The 25,585-nt window shown below is 46.4% G+C and overlaps 1 protein-coding gene and 1 long non-coding RNA gene across 2 annotated transcripts in view; one reads left to right on the top strand and one right to left on the bottom strand.

Annotated features, from left to right (window-relative positions):
• LOC121009466 (HLA class II histocompatibility antigen, DRB1 beta chain-like) overlaps window positions 1-25,585 on the bottom strand; it is a 180,196-nt gene that overhangs the window by 104,505 nt on the left and 50,106 nt on the right. The gene's annotated exons all lie outside the window — the stretch shown is intronic.
• LOC121009469 lies at window positions 9,165-18,000 on the top strand. The gene is made up of 3 exons (XR_005780764.1): window positions 9,165-9,622; window positions 15,745-15,750; window positions 17,987-18,000. It is a non-coding gene; the product is annotated as an uncharacterized LOC121009469 (long non-coding RNA).

The raw sequence follows: 25,585 nt of genomic DNA, 5'->3' as shown, positions 1-25,585 counted from the left end.
TTGTATCCAGGCTAGAGATGGTCCAACAGTGTCCTAGAGCCTCACTTCAAGTGTACAGTTTTCCTCGATAATCATATTCTTTCGCTCTAATATTGTAATCAATTACATATCTCATCATTATGTTCACACACAACGGTTCATTCCATTCCAACAACTTCTTGGTGGTAGATTGTTTTGTGTATTATGAAGTTTCTTATCTTTGATTGTACTATTGATTTATGAAAAGCAGTTTTTATTTTTTATAATAGCATTTTATTTATTTTTGAACATATAACAAATATTTAATAAAATATTCCAGCTTTAAACAAATAAGGCTAGATTCACACTTGCGGTAGCAGGGTCCGGCAGGCTGTTCTGGTGGGGGAACAGCCTGCCGGACCCTGCTGCCGCAAGTGTGAAAGTAGCCTAACCCCATAATGAAGGAGGAGGAGGGAAAGAGAAAGGAGAGAAAAAACTAATTTCATTCACTTATTCTCCTTGAGTTGTTATATAATCAGGTGTAAATCACAGAGAGAAATGACTTTTCATCTAAAACATAACTTTTACTATCGTTGGTTAAAATAATACCCCATCTTAATATGTATGTTAGGCTACGTCAAATAGATAGACAAGGCCTTACTTTGGACGTATCAGGATAGTGCAGTCCGATATGTATAAAGGCAGATTGCCTGGATTTGTGGGAGGGGCTGAGGTCCGCCTCCAGCCTATTTAGGGCACTCCCCTTACCTGGCTCCTGCATCATTGAGGTCTGAGCTTTTGAGAGAGGAGGTCGCTTGTGGAGTGTCTGGAGAGTTGCCTGCGAGTCGCTGAATTCCTGGGGGTTTTCGTTGCCATCAGTTCTGGATTTGGAGCATTTCGGTTCTATTTTTCCGGCTTTACTCAGGTTCACTGTGGGTCACGTTTGCCCGTTAAACTGCGAGTCATCCATACGGTACAGCCGGGGCCTCACGGTTGCCCCCTGTACCGGTTCAATTCATTTCACCAAACGCTGCACCAATGTCACTGTTTTCTCATACAAGTCACCAGTATTTCATTTCTGTCACGCCTTGTTCATGCACAATTTGTCTACATGGTACCATTATTCCGGTCAGCACCCCTGCGGCAAGCATGCAGTCATTTCCTGGGCAATCCCCCATTTCTGTTCTTTTCATTTCACCGAACGCTGCACTAATGTCACAGCTTTCTCGCACAAGTCACCAGCATTTCATTTCTGTCATGTCTCGTTCATGCATAAATTTATCTACACCGTATCACCACTCCGGTCAACACCCCTGCGGCATGCAGGCAGTGGTTTCTGAGTCATCCACACGGTACAGCCGGGGCCTCACGGTTGCACCTGTACCGGTTCATTTCATTTCATCATACGCTGCACCAATGTCACGGTTTTTCTTATACAAGTCACCAGTATTCATTTCTGTCACGCCTTGTTCATGCGCAATTTGTCCACACCGTACTACCATTCCGGTCAACACCTCTGCAGCATGCGGCATGGTTTCTGGCCTAATCCCCCATTTCTGTTTCATTTCATTTCATAGACGCTGCGCTAATGTCACTGCTTTCTCAGTCACTAGCATCTCATTTTGTCATGTCTCGTTCAGCAATCTTCCCACAGGCACAACACTGCGGTCAGCACCCCTGGGGTTCCAGGCTCGTTCCCCATTTCTTTTCAGTCCATATCACCCCACAATCATCCACATTCATGCCCCCCCCCCCCCCTCCTCATGTTCATGTGCACGGCTGCAGGAGCACAATGCGTATGAGTTATTTCATACGGTACAGCAGGGCCTCACGGTTGCCCCTGTACCGGTTCATCTCATTTCATCAATGCGCACCAATGTCACGGTTTTTCATGCAAATCACCAGCATTCATTTCTGTCACACCTGTTTCATGCATATTCATTCACAAACCGCACCACCATTCCGGTCAACAGCTCTGGCAGCATGCGACCGATGGTTCGTGGATTAAATCCCCCCCTTTTTCCATGGTTCTTTTTACACACACTGCATCCATGTCACGGCTGCTCGCAGCAATCACCGGCAGCTCATTGCTCATGCTTATTCTGGCGTCTCCCCACAGGACCGTCACTCCGGTCAGCTCCCTGATGGTTCCAGCCCCATTCCCCATTTCTGGTTTTCACCCCTCAAACATCCAACATTCATGCCCTCCCCTCCTCGTATTTCATGTACACAGCACAGGGGCCAGCTGCGGTACACCCGGCACACCCCCCATTCATTTCAAACTTCACTGGGCTTGCCGTGGCGCAGACATCCCCTCCCCACCGCCTCCTGCCTGTTTGCCGCTCCTCCTGCCGCTTGTCCCGGCGGCCGTGGGCGGACTCCGGACGACTGGGTTCAAAAATAAATGGCTTTCATTTTTCATATGCTCCAAAATGTCACTCCTTACAAACAGTCACATAATCCTCCAAGCATGTTCCACATGATTCATTTTCACTTCACCAACAACGTTCATGGCCCCCCCCCCCCCCCGGTCATTCACGGGCGCAGTCACGGGGGCCAGCGGCGGTGCAACCTGCACACCCCCCATTCATTTCACCTCCACTGGGCTTACCACTGGCCTGACATCCCCTCCCCACCACCTCCTGCCTGGTTACCGCTCCTCCTGCCGCGCGGCCGATGGCGCCCGGCGCGTCCTGGTGTCTGGTCTGCGCATGCGCGGCCGGGGTTCTGCGCATGCGCGGCGATTCCGTTGGCGCATGCGCGGTGTCCCGGCGGCCGTGCGCGCCGCTTCTGTTGCGGGGGGCCGCTGTCGGACGGCAGGGGAGCCTTCCAGCACGCCCCTCCAGTCATAACACCCCAGCAGCCCCAACAACAATGGAATAAACATGAAAGATTATAAGCCAGGCCCTCTTGTCCAAAATCAATGTATGATCTTATAAATGCTCTTCTGGCTGGAAGGGCATAACTTCCCATACACACACTCAGCTGCAAAGAGTCTGAAAAAAAAAAAAAAAAAGGGTTCTCCACCTTTTTGTTAACGATGATCTACCCTTTGGATAGGTCATCAGCCTAGAAAAAAAAAAAAATCAATAATAATGGAAGCACTGGGGGGAGGAGTCATCATCTGGTCATCCAAAAAAAATAAATAAATAAATAAATAAAAAATAATATATTATAATTTGTTGCATCATAATCAATAAATAGGTGGGAATTGCAGGGACACGGTCCAAAATGTTCCATTAAATTGCAGGCACACGCTTTCCGCCTGGGCATGGCCACACGGCACGCACTGGTCTTTTCACACCAGGCGCAAGCTGTCGTTTCATGAACAACCGCCATGATCCTTCCGGTCGTGTATATGTACCATATGCATTTGCACATTTCATCACACTATTTCATGTCTACCCTCCCCCTTTTTTTCAGGCGGTCAACCTATATTGTATTTTGCACTACCATGTATCCGGAGAATTTTTCTTACCACCAGGTACGTTCACCTGCTCATTAACAAAAGTCCTTCCTTACATTTCGAATAATCCCGTTAGGGTCAGCGTGCTGGCTTTAGGGGCACCATCATCCCACTAGGTTACCCCCTTCTTGGCTTCGCCAGCAGTTAGTGGTCCCGCGAGGCCGACACCCCGCCTCAAACGTACAGAGGCACCCGCCCAACGCGCCACCTCGTTAGTAAGCCGCCTCGCGTGTTGCATAGAGAGGGCCTCACCTGTCACTCCCTTCCCCTAGTCCTGTCTTACAGTCACCGAGAGGCCAACGCTCCTGCCACTACCACAAGTGGCCTCATTAACCCCTCGCGCCAAATCATAGGTAGAGCCTCTCAAGCCGCTTGGCAAATTAGCAGGGACTCATCTGTCACCATGCAAGTATAATTTTTTCGCCGTCCGGCCTAGCTAGCCAGCACGATCCTGTGTTTCCCCAAGCTAATCAACTGTTTTGTTTACTATGTCTCTGGAAGGGAAAGAGAACTTCTCCCTACCTGGCACCCCTGCTAGATCCGTCACTGCTACCCAGGGAGACGGTCTAGCCAGTCCAGCACCCATCAGATCCTGGACAATCCAGCGCATAACGACGGAGTTAAGGTGACGGCATGTTCCCTTCCCCACCACGGCGAGGGAAGCAGAGCTTTTCCGGCTGCTGCGCACGCCAATCGATAACAGGGAGGCAGGGGAAGGACCTAGCCAGTCCAGCACAGGGGATATACATACCATGCTGTCCTCCCTAAATGTCATCCATGTTTAAAGTCAACGCCAGGTTGGAGAGGCTGGAATCGGTCACCGCGACCCTCTCCTTGACGGGGCCACCACCGGCAGCGTCACCGGCCGGATTGCCAGTGATCACGTCGACCGTTAGCCTGGAGGACCAAGAAGTCAGCCCGGCGCACATAATACCGGAGGAGGAACCTGGGGTACCCATCGCCACCAAGAAGACAGAAGGGCCAGACACGGTCATCACCTTTCCTGGGTACCCAGTTGGATTCAGCCTCAAGGCAAGCCAGTTTGCCTTCCGGGAAGATCCAGGACATTCTCGCCCACATAGGCAACTACCTTCAACTCAGCACCGGCAACCGCAAAGAACTGCAGTCCCTGCTGGGCTCCCTGATCTTTGCCATGCGCATCCACCTCAGTGTCGCTCATTTATATCACGGCTCCTGCACCTCTCCGCTTTTTCCTACAGGACTCGCACAGGTTGTCCCTGGATGCCCACGCTGCAGGCAGGTCTGGGCATGTGGGGGAGATTTCTGTCCACCTGGAATGGCGGGAGCTTGTTTCTCCCTCAGCCGTCGGGATCTTCCCCCTCTATCTGGTCAGATGCGGCATCTACCACAGGCTTCGCGGCCATTTTTGGGAACGATTGGCTGTGGGGCAGCTGGCCTCCTGCGGTCCGGGGTTTGGGAGGATTCTCCACTGCCTCAGCGCTTTTCAAGATCTACCCCATCGTGGCGGCGGCCATAGCGTGGGGTCATTCATGGGCAAACATGTCGGTCCGGTGCTATTCAGACAACCATACGACCTGCCAGTTCATCAATAGGATCGTTCCAAATGTCTCACAATCGTGAGGTTTCTGCGGAGACTTCCGTGGTTGGCCGCTTGCAATATTTTCTTCTTGCATTGTTTCCATGTCCCGGGGGTGGGCAATACGGCAGCTGACAGTCTGTCTCGTGTCAAATTTCAGGCATTTCATCAAGCTCTTCCATCAGCGTCACCCACGGCCTCCATCACTCCATCATTTCAAACAGCTCATTCTGGATTAGAAGGCATCATGCGGCATAGCCAGTCTTTGTCCCGCTTAGCACTATCAGACGATACACATAGAACATACGACAGAGCGTTCACACTATTCAACAGGTCCTGTTGGAACACAACATCACGCACCCTTTTGTCATGACGTCTCTTCCGGGGTTGGCTTCTTTTGCCACCTCAAACTCATGTCATACAACACCATCAAACCATATCTCACTGGCATTTCAACATCATATGCTAATCATACACCCCAATAACATCAGCTTCATGTCCTCGCACCAGATCAAATCCATACTCAGAGGTATTCAGGAAACGGAACCCGCACGTCCAGCCCAGAGGCTACCCATAATCAATCATATCTTCAAAGCATTATCCGACTTACTGGACGCCACGCCTCTGGAAACAGATACCAACTCCATCATCAATACGGCATTTACTTGGCCTTCTACGGATTCCTGAGTTCCGGGAAATTCACTACAGCCTCCACGACCCGAACCTCACCTTGTCTTCTTGTCTCCCACTTGTCAAAACACATGGTTCACTACATCCTGTCCTTACCTCACTCCAAGAATAGTCAGCATTTAACCGTCAACATTTCATATTACCCCACGCACAACAGATGGTGTCCAGTCAGGGTCCTGGATGCTCACAATCAGCGTCACAAGTTCTACCCTCTCAACCGCTACTTCAACTACATGGTTCGGTACTCACCACCACCACCTTCATGACCCATGTCGGGTCATCCCTCACACAACTAGGCCTCAACGCAGCCAACTACTCAGGGCACTCCTTTCGCATTGGAGCCACGTCCACGGCCTCCAGTGCCAACATCCTCACTCATGTCATCAGGAAATTGGGGCGCTGGAAGTCATCCACTTACGCGCAATACATTCCCAATCCAACACAAGAGTTTAAGAGTGGCTTTCCAAAACATGTCGGGTTAAGCTATTGATACATCAGTTGGCTACAATAAACTGGTTATTTCCATTTTTGCCCTCTTCTTTCTCAGGCCTACCTCATCCTCGGTTTCGGCACACCACAACCGACTGCACTCATTCCCTGCTTTCCCAGGGCTCTTCACTGTACTACCGTAAGCCCCTTACACAAGTATAAAGGCAGATTGCCTGGATTTGTGGGAGGGGCTGAGGTCCGCCTCCAGCCTATTTAGGGCACTCCCCTTACCTGGCTCCTGCATCATTGAGGTCTGAGCTTTTGACCCTCCCACCACTCCACTCATTTACAACTCATTTCTTCCATATCTTTTCCTTGGGTAGGCCCTCTTCTTTCTCAGGCCTACCTCATCCTCGGTTTCGGCACACCACAACCGACTGCACTCATTCCCTGCTTTCCCAGGGCTCTTCACTGTACTACCGTAAGCCCCTTACACAAATAGAAAAATTTACGGCAACTTACAGTTAGATGACTGTGGACCTGGCCAGACGGTGAAAGAGAGGTGGTGGATAAGGGGAAGGGAACAATATCCCTAATACATCCCTCAATGTACCCCTGCCTACAGGCGGAGCACCCGCCCCGAAAGGGGCGACCCCACCTCTCGGTGGCTAAGCCCTCGCTGTCGCCTAATGTTACCCTGCCTGTAAGGATTGATGATGTTCGTCCCTTCTCTAGCAGTTTATCCCATAGGGACCATTTTTTGTGGATCGGATGCGGACGCATTCATTTAAACGGGCTGCTGAAAAAAATGCGGACCGCATACCATCTGCTGTCCGATACCCATATGTCCATTCTGCACCACCTGCAAAGAAAAATTGAACATGTCCCATTCGGACAAGAATAGGACTATTCTATTATGGGCCGGACATTCTGTTCCACAAAATGTGTAACACACCAGCCTGTTGCCATGTTTTGCGGATCCGCGATTTGCAGACTGCAAAAACTGCTACGGTCGAGTTCAGGAGCCCTGAAGGAAAGGCCCTTGTGACCACTTTTGAACAGAAAGGCCTCTTTTACACGAGCGTGACGGATTAGGTCCTGATGCGTTCAGGGAAACTCGCACCGTTTTGCAAGCAAGTTCAGTCAGTTTTGTCTGCAATTGCGTTCAGTTCAGTTTTTTCTGCGCGGGTGCAATGCGTTTTGATGCGTATTTCACGTGAGTGATAAAAAACTGAAGGTTTACAAACAACATTTCCTAGCAACCATCAGTGAAAAAGGCATCGCACCCGCACTTGCTTGCAGATGCAATGTGTTTTTCACTGAAGCCATTCACTTCTATGGCCTCTTTCACACGGGCGTTGCGGAAAAATGTGCGGGTGCGTTGCGGGAACACCCGCAATTTTTCCGCACGAGTGCAAAACATTGTAATGCGTTTTGCACTCGCGTGAGAAAAATCACGCATGTTTGGTACCCAAACCCGAACTTCTTCACAGAAGTTCGGGCTTGGGTTAGGTGATGTGTAGATTTTATTATTTTCCCTTATAACATGGTTATAAGGGAAAATAATAGCATTCTGAATACAGAATGCATAGTAGGTGATCAATTGAGGGTTAAAAAAAAATAAAAAAATTAACTCACCTTCTCCTCTTGTTCGCGTAGCTCCGGGTCTCTTCTTTACTTTTCAAAAGATGAACTATCGGCTAAAGGACCTTTGGTGACATCAGATCACATGCTCCAATCACATGGTCCATCACCACGGTGATGTATCATGTGATTGGAGCATGTGATCTGACATCACCACAGGTCCTTTAGCCGATAGTTCATCTTTTGAAAAGTAAAGAAGAGACCCGGAGCTACGCGAACAAGAGGAGAAGGTGAGTTAATTTTTTATTTTTTTTTTAACCCTCAATTGATCACCTACTATGCATTCTGTATTCAGAATGCTATTATTTTCCCTTATAACCATGTTATAAGGGAAAATAATACAGTGAATAGACTGTCACCTAGCAACCATGCGTGAAAATCGCACCGCATCCGCACTTGCTTGCGGATGCTTGCGATTTTCACGCAACCCCATTCACTTCTATGGGGCCTGCGTTGCGTGAAAAACGCAGAATATAGAGCATGCTGCGATTTTCACGCAACGCATAAGTGATGCGTGAAAATCACTGCTCATGTGCACAGCCCCATAGAAATGAATGGGTCGGTATTCAGTGCGGGTGCAATGCGTTCACCTCACGCATCGCATCCGCACGGAATACTCGTCCGTGTGAAAGGGGCCTATGGGGCCAGGGCTGCGTGAAAAACGCAGAATATAGAACACGCTGCATTTTTCACATAACGCAGAACTGATGCATGAAATAAAAAGCTCATGTACACAGACCCACTGAAATGAATGGGTCAGGATTCAGTGCGGGTGCTATGCGTTCACGTCAGGCCGGCTTCCATTTGTCACTCATTTAATATGCCCCCCAATTGAAGCCAAGAGTGCACAGTGCTTTTTTTTTTTTTTTACCAACCCAAATACTCATTCTTGTTTTACAAGATGCCTTAGTAGAAGCCTCCCCTGCTCGGGTTTCCTCCTCTTATTTGTTAATGTAGCAAAACTTGCAAAAAGCGACAGCACTGTCCAACTGTCCACCATCTATTGGAGAAAACATGAAATGGGCCACCACATTTTCCAGCAGTTATTTGGATACAGTAGTAGGTCCTAAACATAGCACCGTTACCTAAAGAAACGTAGATTTGTTGAATGACCTCAATTCCTGTTTCTGGATACACTGTTGCAACATGTAGCACTTCACCCTATGGGGGGGGGGGGGGGGGGTATCAAAGTTCTATGCCTGTGTACTGGTGTAAAATGTTTACGGCACCCCTGGCACTGTTAAAATGTGATTGCGGCTAGGTATGTTAATGAGTTTGACTCCAGATTCCTCACTGCAACTTTGTAAAAAAAAAAGTCACAAATGGAGTCCCAAAGTTACTCCAACAGGAGGTGGTATAAACTGTGGATTAGCATTTCCACGAAAAAAATGTTTGTTATAAATTTGCACATCTTTAAACCTCAGTGTGACATTTGTTTCGTTTGGCGCAAAGATCACCAAGGCAAACTGAGGCAGAAATATTACCCTCATGATAAATATCCCCTTATACTTGTAGCTTCGCAGTAGTTAACCACTGAATTGTTCTGTTCCAGGCACTATAGACGGTATTGGATGCTTCTGATGCTTCTGTCCTGATATCTACTTTCTCACAGTGCTAAAATAAAAATCCAGCTAAAGTGAGCTTCACCATATGAAGAGACCAGATTACTGGAAAACAACATACATGATAAAGAGCACCTGTTTTCTGCGTTGCTGAAATATAAACCGATTTGTAATTGTGCTTTTACGCTGTATCACCTTGTGCCTTAATTCTCTCTTACAGTTGTAAATCTTAAAATGATACAGATAATGTACATTTGTCTTAATAATTTCCCTCAAATGTAGCCTTTACATAATTGTATATGTCCTCTTTAAGCAGTGTCTCTCGTTTATGAAGGTTTGCCTCATCCATGCTCCTTAATTTGTCTGTTGCTGCAGTACAAATCATCAATTTGTGAGCAATTTCCTGGTAATAACAACCAATTCATGGAGTCCAGCTACTTGACTTTTTTTATTTTTTGTGCTGTATTGCATGAAACTTGTTGTAGTTTTACCCATTGAAATCAGATAGGAAAAATCAATGGACCTAGAACAAGCTTGATACCACCCACAGACAGACATACAAAACTGTGAAATTAATGAATAGCAATTCGCTAATATTTTACATTCAGCTGCTGCCATACAAAAAAAAATACAGCATTAAAGATTCCAATAAAACACTCTGTACACCAGTCTAAGGCTCTATTCTCACTTGTGTTCTGAGGTTCCGTATTTCTGATGGAAAAAATAGCGCAGTTTACAGCATTTTATTTATTTTTTTGCTGAAAAATATTAGAACCATGCCAGACGGCATTACAGTTAACAGGACCCATTCTGGTTTGCTGGTACCATTTTAAAAGGAATCGGACCCACAACCAGACCTGAGAAGACAAACTAATTAAATGAAGTACCCTAAAATTCTGACCCAGGGCAGACCTCATAAAGAGTAAATACATCGAGATGCGGTAGAGGTAGCTCCTGGAGCTCAACGGGAAACTTGTTTTTTTGTGTCTTCGGGACTGGACAATAGAATAAGAGGATGTGGAAGCGTAGTGAAGGAATCTAGTGTGAACTTTTCTACCTACTTCGTGTTGTGGAGAAGAGCAGCCTTCCGGGACCCATTTTAGATTGTGGTTTGGTACTGGAGAGGTAAAAGAGAAACTTTTTTAAGTCTAGTTTTTGGTTGGGGCTCGTTATTGACTTAGTAACCCTGATATTGTTATACAGTGTGCTTGGTAGTGTGTGTATATATTTTGCTTACAATAAATACATTTAGACCCCAGACCCCTTAATAACAGACTAGATACACTTACCCAGCATCTTCTCCTCTACCTCCTTGTGGCTCTCTCCTGTAGCTTCAGGGCCATTAGAAGGTCCTGCAGAAAGATTTACAAAGCAGTTGTGATGTTTTTTGCTGTGATTTGTGGCATAAAACATAATAAAACCACAATATGCTTTAAAGGGCTTCTGTCACCCCACTAAAGTGATATTTTTTTTGGGGGCTAGTTAAATTAGTTATATAGCGATATATGAAAATATAATTGTGTTACTTACATTGATCCAGCAGTTTATTCAAAAAACGAAGTTTTATCATATGCAAATTCGGTCTCTACCAGCAAGTAGGGCGTCTACTTGCTGGTAGCTGCTGCAGAAATCCGCCCCCTCCTCTTGTTGATTGACAGGGCCAGCCGGGATCTCCTCCTCCGGCCAGCCCTGTCGGCATTTAAAAAATCGCGCGCCTGTGTGGATTCGGCGCAGGCGCTCTGAGATGAGGAGGCTCGTCTCCTCAGAACTCCCTCAGTGCGCCGATGACATCACCGAAATAGAAGAGGTCATCGGCGCAGGCGCACTGAGGGAGTTCTGAGGAGGCTCGCCTCCTCATCTCAGAGCGCCTGCGCCGAATCCACACAGGCGCGCGATTTTTGAAATGCCGACAGGGCCGGCCGGAGGAGGAGATCCCGGCTGGCCCTGTCAATCAACAAGAGGAGGGGGCGGATTTCTGCAGCAGCTACCAGCAAGTAGACGCCCTACTTGCTGGTAGAGACCGAATTTGCATATGATAAAACTTCGTTTTTTGAATAAACTGCTGGATCAATGTAAGTAACACAATTATATTTTCATATATCGCTATATAACTAATTTAACTAGCCCAAAAAAAAAAATCACTTTAGTGGGGTGACAGAAGCCCTTTAAGTCTTCTGGCCAGGGATCATTGCACAAAGCAGTTTTGTCACAATTTTTGCTGCGCATGATGGTAAAAACCACTATAAAACCTCAATTTGCGTCGTCCACCCAAAGCTGTCCATATTATAAGCCGCCATTGGGATCTAGCAAAGTGTCAGGGCTCTCTCATAAACAGAAATTATGAGGTAGATGTGAACAAAGCCTTAAGGAGGTTGTGTCACCTGTGCTTTTGTCATTTATCATGTAGAGAAAATTAATACAAGGCACTTACTAATTTATTGTGATTCTCCATATTCCCTCTTTTGCTGGATACATTTTTCCATCACATTATATACTGCTCGTCTCCAGGGGCTACGACCACCCTGTAATCTAGCAGCTATAGGAAAAAGTGCTGGCCTCTTCTTTGACCAGGAGTAGGGATGAGCGAATCGACTTCAGATGAAACATCCGAAGTCAATTCGCATAAAACTTTGTTTCAATACTGTACGGAGCGAGTGCTCCATACAGTATTAGAATGTATTGGCTCCGATGAGCAGAAGTTACTACTTTGCGAAGTCTCGTGAGACTTCGCATAATAACGTCAGAAATTGATTTATACTGTAAAAAAAACATTTCTTGAACTCGGGTTCGCTTCCAAGGTACCACTTGGAACTGAACCCGAGTTTGGGAAACTGGTTTTTACAGTATAAATCAGTTTCTGAGCACTCGCTCTGTACTGTATTGAAACAAAGTTTTATGCGAATTGACTTCGGATGTCTCATCCGAAGTCGATTCGCTTGTCCCTAGCCAGGACCATGGGAAGCCACATAAGCACGCATGCACAGCAGATCCTGTCCTGCCACGTTGTATCTGCGCTGCAGTGGTGACCGTAACCCCTGGAAACAAGCAGTGCGCACCGTAATGTGATGGAAAAATTAATAAAGCCAGTGAAGGAGGCAATATGGATAAAAACAATACATTAGTAAGTGCCTTGTGTTAACTTTCTCTACATGATAAATGTAATTTGCTAAAGTTAGACGACCCCTTTAAAGTCTCTTTCCTGTATTATTCTGAACTGAAAATCTGTCCATTTTGTTTTGCCTTCTAATAAATAAAATACAGCACAATAAAATACAATTTCTCGAGCCTGACTTCTTCCTGTTGTGGTTGGTTTTTCATGTTGTACAAATGTCTTTACAAGACTAATAAATCCTCTTCTCTAAGTGCCGCCTTATTTGTGTGTTTACTTTTTTTTATTTAGAAATTTAGACGTGACGACAATCACTACATACAGTCGTGGCCAAAAGTTTTGAGAATTACATAAATATTGGAAAGTGGAAAAGTTGCTGCTTAAGTTTTTATAATAGCAATTTGCATATACTCCAGAATGTTATGAAGAGTGATCAGATGAATTGCATAGTCCTTCTTCGCCATGAAAATTAACTTAATCCCCAAAAAAAATTTCCACTGCATTTCATTGCTGTCATTAAAGGACCTGCTGAGATCATTTCAGTAATCGTCTTGTTAACTCAGGTGAGAATGTTGACGAGCACAAGGCTGGAGATCATTATGTCAGGCTGATTGGGTTAAAATGGCAGACTTGACATATTAAAAGGAGAGTGATGCTTGAAATCATTGTTCTTCCATTGTTAACCATGGTGACCTGCAAAGAAACGCGTGCAGCCATCATTGCGTTGCATAAAAATGGCTTCACAGGCAAGGATATTGTGGCTACTTAGATTGCACCTCAATCAACAATTTATAGGATCATCAAGAACTTCAAGGAAAGAGGTTCAATTCTTGTTAAGAAGGCTTCAGGGCGTCCAAGAAAGTCCAGCAAGCGCCAGGATCGTCTTCTGAAGAGGATTCAGCTGCGGGATTGGAGTGCCACCAGTGCAGAGCTTGCTCAGGAATGGCAGCAGGCAGGTGTGAGCGCATCTGCACGCACAGTCAGGCGAAGACTTTTGGAAGATGGCCTGGTGTCAAGAAGGGCAGCAAACAGGCCACTTCTCTCCAAAAAAAACATCAGGGACAGATTGATCTTCTGCAGAAAGTATGGTGAATGGACTGCTGAGGACTGGGGCAAAGTCATATTCTCCGATGAAGCCTCTTTCCGATTGTTTGGGGCATCTGGAAAAAGGCTTGTCCGGAGAAGAAAAGGTGAGCGCTACCATCAGTCCTGTGTCATGCGAACAGTAAAGCATCCTGAGACCATTCATGTGTGGGGTTGCTTCTCATCCAAGGGAGTGGGCTCACTCACAATTTTGCCCAAAAACACAGCCATGAATAAAGAATGGCACCAAAACACCCTCCAACAGCAACTTCTTTCAACAATCTAACAACAGTTTGGTGAAGAACAATGCATTTTCCAGCACGATGGAGCACCGTGCCATAAGGCAAAAGTGATAACTAAGTGGCTCGGGGACCAAAATGTTGACATTTTGTGTCCATGGCCTGGAAACTCCCCAGATCTTAATCCCATTGAGAACTTGTGGTCAATCCTCAAGAGGCGAGTGGACAAACAAAAACCTACTAATTCTGACAAACTCCAAGAAGTGATTATGAAAGAATGGGTTGCTAGCTATCAGTCAGGAATTGGCCCAGAAGTTGATTGAGAGCATGCCCAGTCGAATTGCAGAGGTCCTGAAAAAGAAGGGCCAACACTGCAAATACTGACTCTTTGCATAAATGTCATGTAATCGTCGATAAAAGCCTTTGAAACGTATGAAGTGCGTGTAATTATATTTCACTACATCACAGAAACAACTGAAACAAAGATCTAAAAGCAGTTTAGCAGCAAACTTTGTGAAAACTAATATTTGTGTCATTCTCAAAACTTTTGGCCACGACTGTACAATGGCCCAGATTTGCTAATGTGTCTACACCAAACATCTGTCTAAAAAGTGGCGCAATTTGGCACATCTAAGGTTGCTGCACTTTTTTTCAGACCTGTTCAAGAAGGGAGTGGGGCGTTAGGAAAGTCCGTGGAGCATTATTGAAAAGGTGGTGGGGCCCAAATTGCGCCAATAATCTGTCTCAAAATAAGCCAACCAATAGTTTGTATTGAGTCAGAGAAAAATGTCTCTCCCTGCACCAGATTTATCATCCAGCCTGAGCATCTATGATAAATCGTGTGCCGGTCTAAGGTAATGGCCTCTTTACGATTAGTAAATCTGGACAATTAGCGATGAGTGGTCTTGACTCTTGACGATCCTGTGATCAATTTGCTGGTTCTGACTTGATCAGGCACAGCCTTTATTATGACAGTTGTCTCCAATTACTAGGGCTGGTTGGGAAAATGTGAAAAAAGAAAAAAATAATCAAATCCCCCAAATGTCTGACCTGAAGTACGGTGCTTTCTTTAACGTCTTGGCAGCCTCATGAACGGTGAAAGTCAGCACTCTAAAGCAGAAACCCAGCGGCTATGGCGCCTGCTTGCACATACAGCGGGCACCATAGCCACTGGGTTTCTGCTGTTTGAAACAGCAGAGGCCCAGGGTGAATGTATGCGATCAGCCATTAGGCCAGTCACATACATTTAACCCCTCAGATGCCATGGTCAAATGTGACCACGGCATCTGAGTGGTGCAGACGCGGAAGCCTCGTGCTTCAATGCCTGTAACGGCGTTCCTAGGTTAAGACCGGGGAAGCTGTGATGGGTCGGAGCATCAAGCAGGCTCCGATACCCATCACTGATATATACCAATACAGGCCATCAGGTAGCAGCACTGTATTGGTATATAGTCATTACAGAACACAATTGGCAACCTAATGAGTGACTTAAAAAAAGAAAGAAAAGTAGAAAAAAAACATAAGTTCAAATCAACTCCCTTTTTCCAAAATGAAAAAAAAATATATATATATTATGGCATCGCTGCATCTGAAAATGTACATACTATTAAAATATAACAATATTTATCCCATATGGTGCAATGGGGAAAAAACATTTTTTATGGCTAATTCGCCTTTTTTTTTTCACTTCACCTCCCCAAAAAATTTCAAAGTGATAGTCACACACACCAAAATGGTATCACTTAGAAAGTACAGATTGCCCCCCAAATATTGAGCCCTCATGCAGCTCGTATAGATACAAAAAAGGTAAAGGGGTCAGAATGTGGTGATGAAAAGAAAAGATTTTTATATTTTTTAAAGGTTTTTATTTTTTTCAGTATTAAGACTCAAGAAAAACAATACAAGTGTGGTATTGTTGTAATCATACTGACCTGGAGAATGAAGGTAACAGGTCAATTTTACTGAATAGGGAATGCCATAAAAAAAATAATAAAAAAAACTGGCAGAATTGTGTCTCCCCCCCCCCCCAATTCCACTACATTTAGAATGATTTTCCAGCTCCCCCTACATCATATGCAATAATAAATAGTGCCATAAGAAAGCACAACTTGTCCTGCAAAAAACAAGCCCTCATAAGATTTTGTGAATGATTGCTAACATAAAGTTATAACACTGGGAAGGCGGGGAGTAAAAAGCAAAAACGGACAATCGCAAGGTCCTCTAAGGGTACTCTAAGCTACGCACACAATACAATTATAGAAGCACTCCAGTGAAAACACAACTTTCAATCATTCCTACCTGATTGTCTGTCATATTCTCGCCTTCTGTTGTGTACAGATGTAATAAATGCTAACTTGACACTTAGGGTCCATTCACACGTCCGTTTTTTCTTTCCTGATCTGTTCCGTTTTTTGCTGAACAGATCTGGACCAGATCTGGACCCATTCATTTTCAATGGGTCCTGGAAAAAAACGGACAGCTCAATGTCTGATTTTTTTCAGGACCCATTGAAAATGAATGGGTCCAGATCTGGTCCAGATCTGTTCAGCAAAAAACGGAACAGATCAGGAAAGAAACAACGGACGTGTGAATGGACCCTTAAAGGGGCATTCCAGAGATATTGATGACCTAGCTTCAGGATAACAGATAGGTGGCAATCTGACTCCCAGCATGTGAATGGGAGCTGAACGGCGGCAGTACGCCGGCACAGCCGGTACTCAGTGGATGGAGCCGTGCAGATCTGGTACCGACTTCGGCTGAGCTACTCAGGAACAGCTGATTGGCAGGGGTTCAGGGTGTAAGACTATCCTAAGAATATGCCATCAATATTAAAATCCCGAAATATCCCCTGTAATGTCACCACACATAGGTTAATGCACTGGTATGTAGAGATAGTCATTACTTTACAGTGTAAAATACAGATAAGTAATAGGAAGCAGTGTATGGGATTAAAAACTGTGACAAACAAAGAAAAACAAAAACAAATCATCTATTTGTACCTACAGGGCACCTGAAGAAAGTATAACTTACCCACAATAACCAAGACCTCACTCAGCTACAACATTGAAACCATAAAAAGTATTGGGATCATTTATCAAACTGGTGTAAAGTAGAACTGGCTTAGTTGCCCCTAGCAACCAATCAGATTCCACCTTTCATTTATCAGAGCTCCTTTGGAAAATGAAAGGTGGAATCTGATTGGTTTCTATAGGCAACTAAGCTTTTGAAGGGTCGAGAAGTGAGAACCAAAAAAATCAGGTAAAAGTAGCTAGGACACCAAGCAGAGTTAGTGAAAATGTAGTTTCAGACATATAACAATGTATACACTCACAGAGTAAATGCGAATTAAGTTAGGCTCTGTTCATATAAGAAAGAGCAGTCTGCTGTGCTTTCCTAGGCAGTTGAAAACAGGTATGCCAATGCGTGACGCCCTGACAGATGCCAAAAAGGACACTCTTGGCCTCTGCTGAATGAATGGGGACCTGCAGCTATGTTCTGCATATGGGTCAGGAGCTCGCCCAGTGCATATGCTGAATGTGTTCACATATTAAAATATGGACAGAGCCTCCATTATTTTAGATAATTGTGCACTAGATCTAAGACAAGGGTTAGACGGCGACTTGTGGTTGCGAAACATTAAAGAGGACCTTTCACCACTCCTGGCATGCCTACAGGTACACCCCCCCAACTGGTTACCACCCCTCTGTACCCTTACTGCAGACCAGGGGCGAACACAGAGAGCAGAGGGCCCCTGTGCAAAGAATGTGTCCCGCTGATTCTCTACATTTTTGCCAGATTGTGGCCGGATCTCTGCTGTACCCCATTATAGTCAATGGGGCCGGCGGGCATTCTGTCTGCATCCAGCAGTGCTGGATCCAGTGAATTCCAGCAGGCTGTTCTCTGCTGGAACGGCCCGCCAGAATCACTAACGCAGATGTGAAGGTAGCCTAATACAGGTCCACATTCCTCTTCCATCCAGTGACGTCTCCTTTGATGTAGATGTTCTCTGTCCTCATCTTCTCCTTTCAGACCAGACCGCCATGATGATTTCTTTCAGCAATCTCTTCTCTCTGCACAGTTTGACAGATATCTTAGTTTCCTACTTTTCCATCATCCTCCCACCTTCTAAACACCCCATCCTGCCACCCCCAATACTGTGCCCGCTGTGCTCCCTATACAAGTTACACACAGATAGTTCCCCTTCAATAATTATTGGCACACAGTGTCCTAAAAAATAACTGCGCCCAGGAAGCAGTGTCCCTGACACTAATAGTGTAAACATAATGTTCCCCAAAAATAATTGTGCTAAGCTGATACCATGCCAGGGTGCCCACCACAGTAATACTCCTCCCCAGAGTCCCACCAATAGAAATAATTATCTACCAGACAACACATAGTAGTAATAGTGCCCCTACAGTAATAATTTCCCACTGTGTCCCAGAAGTAATAATGCTCCCATAGTGTTCATACTAGTATTCATGTTCCTCATAGTCCCTCAACTGTAATAAAGCCCACCATAATGCCCCCGGTAGTAATAATTCTCTTTATAATGTGTTACAGAAAAAATAAAAATGCCCTGTTGTGTGGCAGTATAAAAAATACCTCCTCTTAGTGCCCCCTGTAGAGCCAATGTCCCCATAGTGCCCTCATAATGTGTGCTAATGCCCCCTACTGTGCGCCCAAAAACCCTCTTAGTGCTCCCAGTTGAGGCAAGGTCCGCATAGTGCCCTATAATTTGCGCCAGTATAAAATACTCCTATATCGTGCGCCAATAGTGCGCCTCCCCTTATCCCCATGGTACCTGACAATGTTCCAGTATAAAATGCCCCCGTAATGTGTGCCAGTATAATTCCCCCATATAAAGACCCCAATAGTGCTCCTCTCCCCCCTTCTCCATAGTGCCCCCCATGTGTGCCAGTATATAAGATAGGGTCCCCAGTAGATGCCCCCATAGATGCTCCCCCCTTCTCCATAGTGGCCCCATGTGTGCTAGTATATAAGATAGGGCCCCCAAAGTGCTCCTCCCCTCCATAGTGCCCCCCATGTCTGCCAGTATATAAGATAGGGCCCCAGAAGATGCCCCCATAGTGCTCCTTTCCCCTCTTCTCCATAGTGCTCCTCATGCGTGCCAGTATATAAGATAGGTTCCCCATAGTGCTCCTCCCTCTCCATGGTGCCCCCCATGTGTGCCAGTATATAAGATAGGGCGCCCATATTGCTCTTCCCCCTCCATAGTGCCCCCCATGTGTGCCAGTATACAAGATAAGGCCCCCATAGTGCTCTTCCCCCTCCATAGTGCCCCCCATGTCTGCCAGTATATAAAATAGGAAGCCCCCCCATATGTCACTTGCTCAGAACCCCCAGAGTCAGGAGGACCCCCCTAATTTCAGTTGTTAATTATTGATTTAGGCCTCCATATCGATGTGACAGACCCCCCCATCAGACCTCAGATCAGACTAAAAAGAAATAATTAAAACGAACCTCTCCTTCTCCGCTGCTCTCCATATCCGTCGGGGAGTCTTGATGTAAGTGCCTGCCCTGCTGGTCTCCAACAGCCCGCGCTGCACAGTCACGTGACCTGACTGCGTACAGCATTAGGTCATAGTGCGCGCTGTACGCAGTCAGGTTGGAAGAGACCAGGGAGAAAGCGGAGCCGGAGGGGTAAGTAAGCACCTCTCTCTTGGATACTAGAGGGGGCCCATTCATACTAGTGAGCGCTTCTGGATGCGCTCACTAGTATGATAGTAGTGAGCGCTTCCAGAAGTGGCCACTAGTATGAATGGGCCCCCTCAACACCGGGCCCCTGTGCAGTTGAACCGGCTGCTCAGGCGATATGTCCGCCCCTGCTGCAGACTGCTAGCAATTCATTCTTAGCTTCTAGTAGAAATAATTGAAGAATGGCACAACACAGAGCCATAAGAATAGATGCTCCAGAATTGTTATTACTTGGGGAATGCATGAAGCTATTAAAAGAGGCATGTCAGGAGCGGTGAAAGGTCCTCTTTAAGATTGCTCCCAAACTGGCTATGATTAGGTGTGATGAAATAGCATGACCAGAGATGAGCAAATTTCTCAAAAATTTGATTCGGCAGGTTTGCCGAATTTTCCGAAAAGATTTTATTCGATCTGAATTTATTCGCAGCAAATCACGTTAAAAAACAGCTATTTCCTGGCTGCAGAGAGCCTGTATACTGGTGTAGAACACTGTGCCTTGCAGTAACATGCATAGGGAGCCTGCTGTGGTAGTGAAACAATACTGTGAGTCAGTATGACATGCAGATGACAGGCATCACTCTTAGAATAACTGCACACTTCACCTATTTGGGCAGTTACAGCGCCAAAACTGACCAAATAACTTGTGTCAACTCAGCCTTACAGGTCGATGTTAGCGCCAGGTATAAAGAACCGTGCAGAGGCCCAAGATCCTACTGTAGCGTGAAAGAGCGCACTCCTTTTACACCGTCGTCAGCTGATTCCACATAGATGTCTACAGAACCTGTTCTATTAAACGCTGATACAAGTAGAGCCCCCCCGACAGAGTGGAGAGGGTGTCAGCAGTAAGTTTGTGTTGACATCACTGATCCCTCAGAACAATAACCCCCCAAAAAACGTATCCTGTCTGTTGAGCATCCGCCTTCACTCAATCAGCATTTGGTCAGTAATCCATCAGTATTGCTAAAAAAACAGGAGTGGATCCAAAACAGAGATGACATGTGAATGGAATATTTGCATGTCTTCTGTGTTCTCTACCCACTCCTGCTTTTGGCTACCAAATCATAAGACAATTCTGATGGGACCATACAGGCCTTACAGCTGCTACACAGACAGGATCCGTTGTGCGTCTCATTATTCCTTCCTTCTGACAGATCAGAAGAAGGGTCAAATAAATGATAATGTTAACCAGGCCAAAAAGGCAAAATGAGTGGCCCAATCACATAGTGTTGAGGTAGCAGCAGCATGATGAGACCACAGACTGGCAAGATGACATAGTGTGGAGATGTCAGCAGCAGCATGAGGAGGCCACAGACAGCCAAGGTGACATAGTGTTGAATTAGCAGCAGCATAAGGAGGCCACAGAGTGGCAAGATGACATAGTGTGGAGGTGGCAGCAGCAGCATGAGGAGGCCACAGAGCGGCACAATGACAGAGTGTGGAGTTGGCAGCAGCAGCATAAGGAGACCACAGAGTTGCCCAGAGACAGAGTTGTGAGTTGGCAGAAGCATGAGGAGACCACCGAGTGGCAAGGTGACATAGTGTTGAGGTAGCATCAGCATGAGGAGACCATAGAGTGGTGATTTGGCAGCAGCATAAGGAGACCACAGAGTGGTGATTTGGCAGCAGCATGAGGAGACCACAGAGTTGTAAAGTGGCAGCAGCATGAGGAGTCCACAGAGTGGCACAATGACAGAATGTGGAAGTAGCAGCAGCAGCATAAGGAGGCCACAGACTGGCAAGGTGGCATAGTGTGGAGGTGGCAGCAGCATGACGAGGCCACAGAGTCGCACAATGACAGAGTGTGAAGGTGGCAGCAGCAGCATGAGGAGACCACAGAGTGGCCCAGAGACAGAGTTGTGAATGGACAGCACCATGAGGAGACCACAGAGGGACACAGAGACAGAGTTGTGAGTTGGCAGCAGCATGAGGAGACCACAGAGTGGCACAATGACATAGTGTGGAGGTGGCAACAGCAGCATGTGGAGACCTGAGTGGTGAGGTGGCAGCAGCATCAGGAGACCACAGAGTGACCCGGTGACAGAGTGGGTAGGTGGGTGGCAATAACAGTACCCGCTGACGATGGTGGGTGTAAGAAAGAGCATGTGGCATCAGGTGTGTGGCATCGGGTGGGTGGCAGCATCAGAATAGTAGCTGAGGCTGATAGCCAGAAGTCTCTTTTGCCAAGGTTTGGGTGAGGCAGCATGGATTATCTAATCTGATGCATCAGGCATTGATGGGTGGAAATCCTGGCTGATCCACGCCTGATTCATCTTGACAAAGGTCAGTCTCTCCACATTTTGGGTGGACAGGCGAGTTCTCCTTGGGGTAACTATGGCCCCTCAGCACTAAAAACACGCTTTGATGCCACACTACTTGCTGGGCAGGTGTCACAACCAGACAGCTGAGAAGCTCTGACAGGAGCCGTCCAGAACCTCCTCCTTGAGTTTCTTTGTTTTGGTTTTCAGTTCCTCATCTCGTTAGCCTATCTCAGCTGTCATGCAGTTGGACTGATTGCTTCCCTTTAAGTTCCTCCCCATAATGCATTAGGTTGCGGCTTATACAACTTCCTGGAAGGTGTGTGCATGCTGTTCCTAGTTCCTAGTTCCCAGTTCCCAGTCGTCTGCAAGATAAGTACTGTTTATGTATTTGTGATTTTCTGTTTTCTGGATCCAGGTGACCCTGACTCCCTCCGTGTCTGTGTAGGGAGCCGGTGGTCGTGTCCCCTCACTATTGTAGGGTCTTCAGGTGTATGATAGTCGAGGTACGTGGATATGCGCCCATCCACCTTTGGGGTGTTCGCATAGGCTGAGCAGTAAGGGAGAGTGGCAGGTCTCATGCAGGGGTCTCCCTATTGTTCCTTAGTTGTGGATCCAGTGAGTCATAGATTATATTGTACTGTCTTGTTTCCCTGTGCACCATCCGTGACATTATAAGCCGCCAAAACCGTCTCAAGCATGGATCCGGTTTCAGTTTTGGCTGAACGCCTCCAGGGTATTTCATTGGAGGTGGCTGATCTCCGTAGGATTTTTTCTCAGTTTCAAGTGACCGGTTCAGCTTGCGTTCATGGAGTTTGTGCTGAGCCTAAGATCTCGCTCCCGGATACGCTCTCTGGGGGTAGTGAGAATTTTGTGCGTTTTAGAGAGGCTTTCAAACTCCATTTTCGCCTTCTTCCCCATTCCTCTGGTGATGAAGAACGGAGGGTGGGGATCATTGTATCGCTGCTCAGGGGTAACGCTCAGTCCTGGGCCTTTTCGCTACCAGAGGGGGCACGGCCCCTCCGCTCAGTGGATGAATTCTTCTTAGCCCTGGGTCAGATATATGATGATCCGGATCGTATTGCTCTGGCTGAGTCTAGACTACGTCTGTTATGCCAGGGTAAACAATCCGCAGAGATATACTGCTCAGAATTTCGGAGATGGGCAGTTGATACTGGTTGGAATGATGCTGCACTCCGAAGTCAATTTTGCCATGGTTTTTCAGAGGGATTGAAAGATGCATTTGCCTTTCATGAGAGGCCTATCTCCTTGGATTCTGCTATGTCTCAGGCCGTTCGTATTGACAGGCGTCTTAGAGAGAGAGGAGAGATCTCTCCTTCCTGTCATACTCAGTCCCGGGACAGTGCAGCAGTCTCATTCTGTGCGCAGGGGTCTCAGTCGCTGTCAGCCCCTTCTGAGCAGGAGCCCATGCAGCTGGGGTTGATTGCCTCAGACAATAGAAGATTCAGCCCGCATGGGAGGGTTTGTTTTTGTTGTGGAGGTATAAATCATTTGGCAAATGTTTGTCCCTCTAGGAGATTCAGGCAGTTTTCTGAGAGTAATAAAGAAACAAAAAGGAAAAAATCTTTTAAAAATGTTCCGTCTGTTACTATTGGCAGGGTTGAGGCGGAAATTGAAGGTTTTCCGTTTGCTTGTAGTTCCCGTTTTGTCCTGCCTGCTAGGGTGGCGCTAGAGAGCAAGAGCATTTTTTGTGAGATTTTTGTGGATAGTGGAGCAGCTGTCAATCTCATTGATAATCAATTTGCAATAACTCATGGTTTCCAGGTATGCACTTTGGGAAAGGATATTCCTGTTTTTGCTATTGATTCCGCTCCACTTTCTCAGAAATCATTAAAGGGCATAGTTCACAATATCCCTGGCTCACTAAACATAACCCCACCATTGATTGGCAAGCGAGGCAAATAAATGGTTGGAGTGACTTTTGCAGAGAGAATTGCCTCATGACATCTGTTTCTGAGGTTTCTACTAAGACTGTACCACCTTTCCTCTCTGAATTTTCGGATGTCTTCTCTGAGAGTGGAGTTCAGGATTTGCCTCCGCACAGGGAGTACGATTGCCCTATTAATCTCATCCCAGGCGCCAAGCTGCCTAAATCTCGTTTATACAATCTTTCCCAACCTGAGAGGGTCGCTATGCGTGCTTATATCTCTGAGAGTCTGAGAAAAGGACACATACGACCCTCGAAGTCACCTGTTGCCGCTGGTTTTTTCTTTGTTAAGAAAAAAGATGGTTCTTTAAGACCTTGTCTGGATTTCAGGGAGCTGAACAGTATCACTATTCGTGACCCTTATCCGCTTCCTCTGATCCCGGACCTGTTTAACCAGGTTGTTGGGGCTAAAGTCTTTTCCAAATTAGACCTAAGAGGGGCATACAATCTGGTCAGGGTCAGAGAAGGAGACGAATGGAAGACGGCTTTCAATACCCCTGAGGGCCATTTTGAGAATTTGGTTATGCCTTTTGGTTTGATGAATGCCCCAGCCGTTTTTCAGCATTTCGTGAACAGCATTTTTTATCATTTAATGGGAAAATTTGTATTAGTGTATTTGGATGACATTTTGATTTTTTCTCCTGATTTCAAGACTCATAAGGAACACTTACGTCAGGTCTTGCTCATCCTGCGGGAGAATAAATTATACGCTAAACTGGAAAAATGTGTGTTTGTGGTTCCAGAAATTCAATTTCTGGGGTTTTTTCTCTCCGCTTCTGGTTTTCTCATGGACCCCGAGAAGGTCCGCGCTGTGCTTGAGTGGGAGCTTCCTGTGAATCAGAAGGCGCTGATGCGTTTTTTGGGCTTTGCCAATTATTACAGGAAATTTATTTTGAATTATTCCTCTGTTGTTAAACCACTCACTGATATGACCAGAAAGGGGGTAGATTTTTCTTCCTGGTCGGTAGAGGCGCGTAAGGCCTTTTCTAATATCAAGGAGAGTTTTGCTTCCGCTCCCATCCTGGTACAACCTGATATTTCTTTACCCTTCATAGTTGAGGTTGATGCTTCTGAGGTGGGTGTGGGTGCGGTCTTGTCTCAGGGTTCCTCTCCTGCCAAATGGCGACTGTGTGCCTTTTTCTCGAAGAAACTCTCCTCCGCAGAGAGAAATTACGATGTGGGAGATAGGCAGTTGTTGGCCATCAAGTTAGCTTTTGAGGAATGGCGCCATTGGCTAGAGGGAGCCAGACACCCTATTACCGTGTTTACTGACCATAAGAATCTGGCCTACTTGGAGTCAGCCAAGCGTCTAAACCCGAGACAGGCCAGATGGTCTTTGTTCTTTTCAAGGTTTAATTTTGTTGTCACGTTCCGCCCTGGGGTTATGAATGTGAAGGCAGATGCCCTGTCACGTTGTTTTCCGGGAGGTGGGAATTTTGAAGACCCGGGTCCCATTTTGGCTGAAGGTGTGGTGGTCTCTGCTCTTTTTCCTGAATTGGAAGCAGAGGTGCAGGCAGCCCAGTCGGAGGCTCCTGATCTTTGTCCTCCTGGGAGGTTGTTTGTGCCTCTCGCTTTGAGACACAAGATTTTTAAGGAACACCACGATACGGTCCTTGCTGGGCACCCGGGGGCAAGAGCCACACTGGATCTCATCGCTCGGAGATTCTGGTGGCCTGCGCTTCGTAAGTCGGTTGAGGGTTTTGTGGCAGCCTGCGAGACTTGCGCTCGTGCCAAAGTCCCTCATTCACGGCCATCAGGTCCTCTCCTTCCCTTACCCATTCCTTCCCGTCCTTGGATACATCTGTCCATGGACTTCATAACGGACCTGCCTCGTTCCTCGGGGAAGACTGTGATTCTGGTGGTGGTGGACCGTTTTAGCAAAATGGTGCATTTCATCCCTTTTCCTGGTTTGCCCAATGCTAAGACGCT

This window comes from Bufo bufo, chromosome 8, assembly GCF_905171765.1.
Source record: "Bufo bufo chromosome 8, aBufBuf1.1, whole genome shotgun sequence".
Lineage (NCBI taxonomy): Eukaryota > Metazoa > Chordata > Amphibia > Anura > Bufonidae > Bufo > Bufo bufo.
This window is presented reverse-complemented; position numbering and strand designations above follow the sequence as displayed.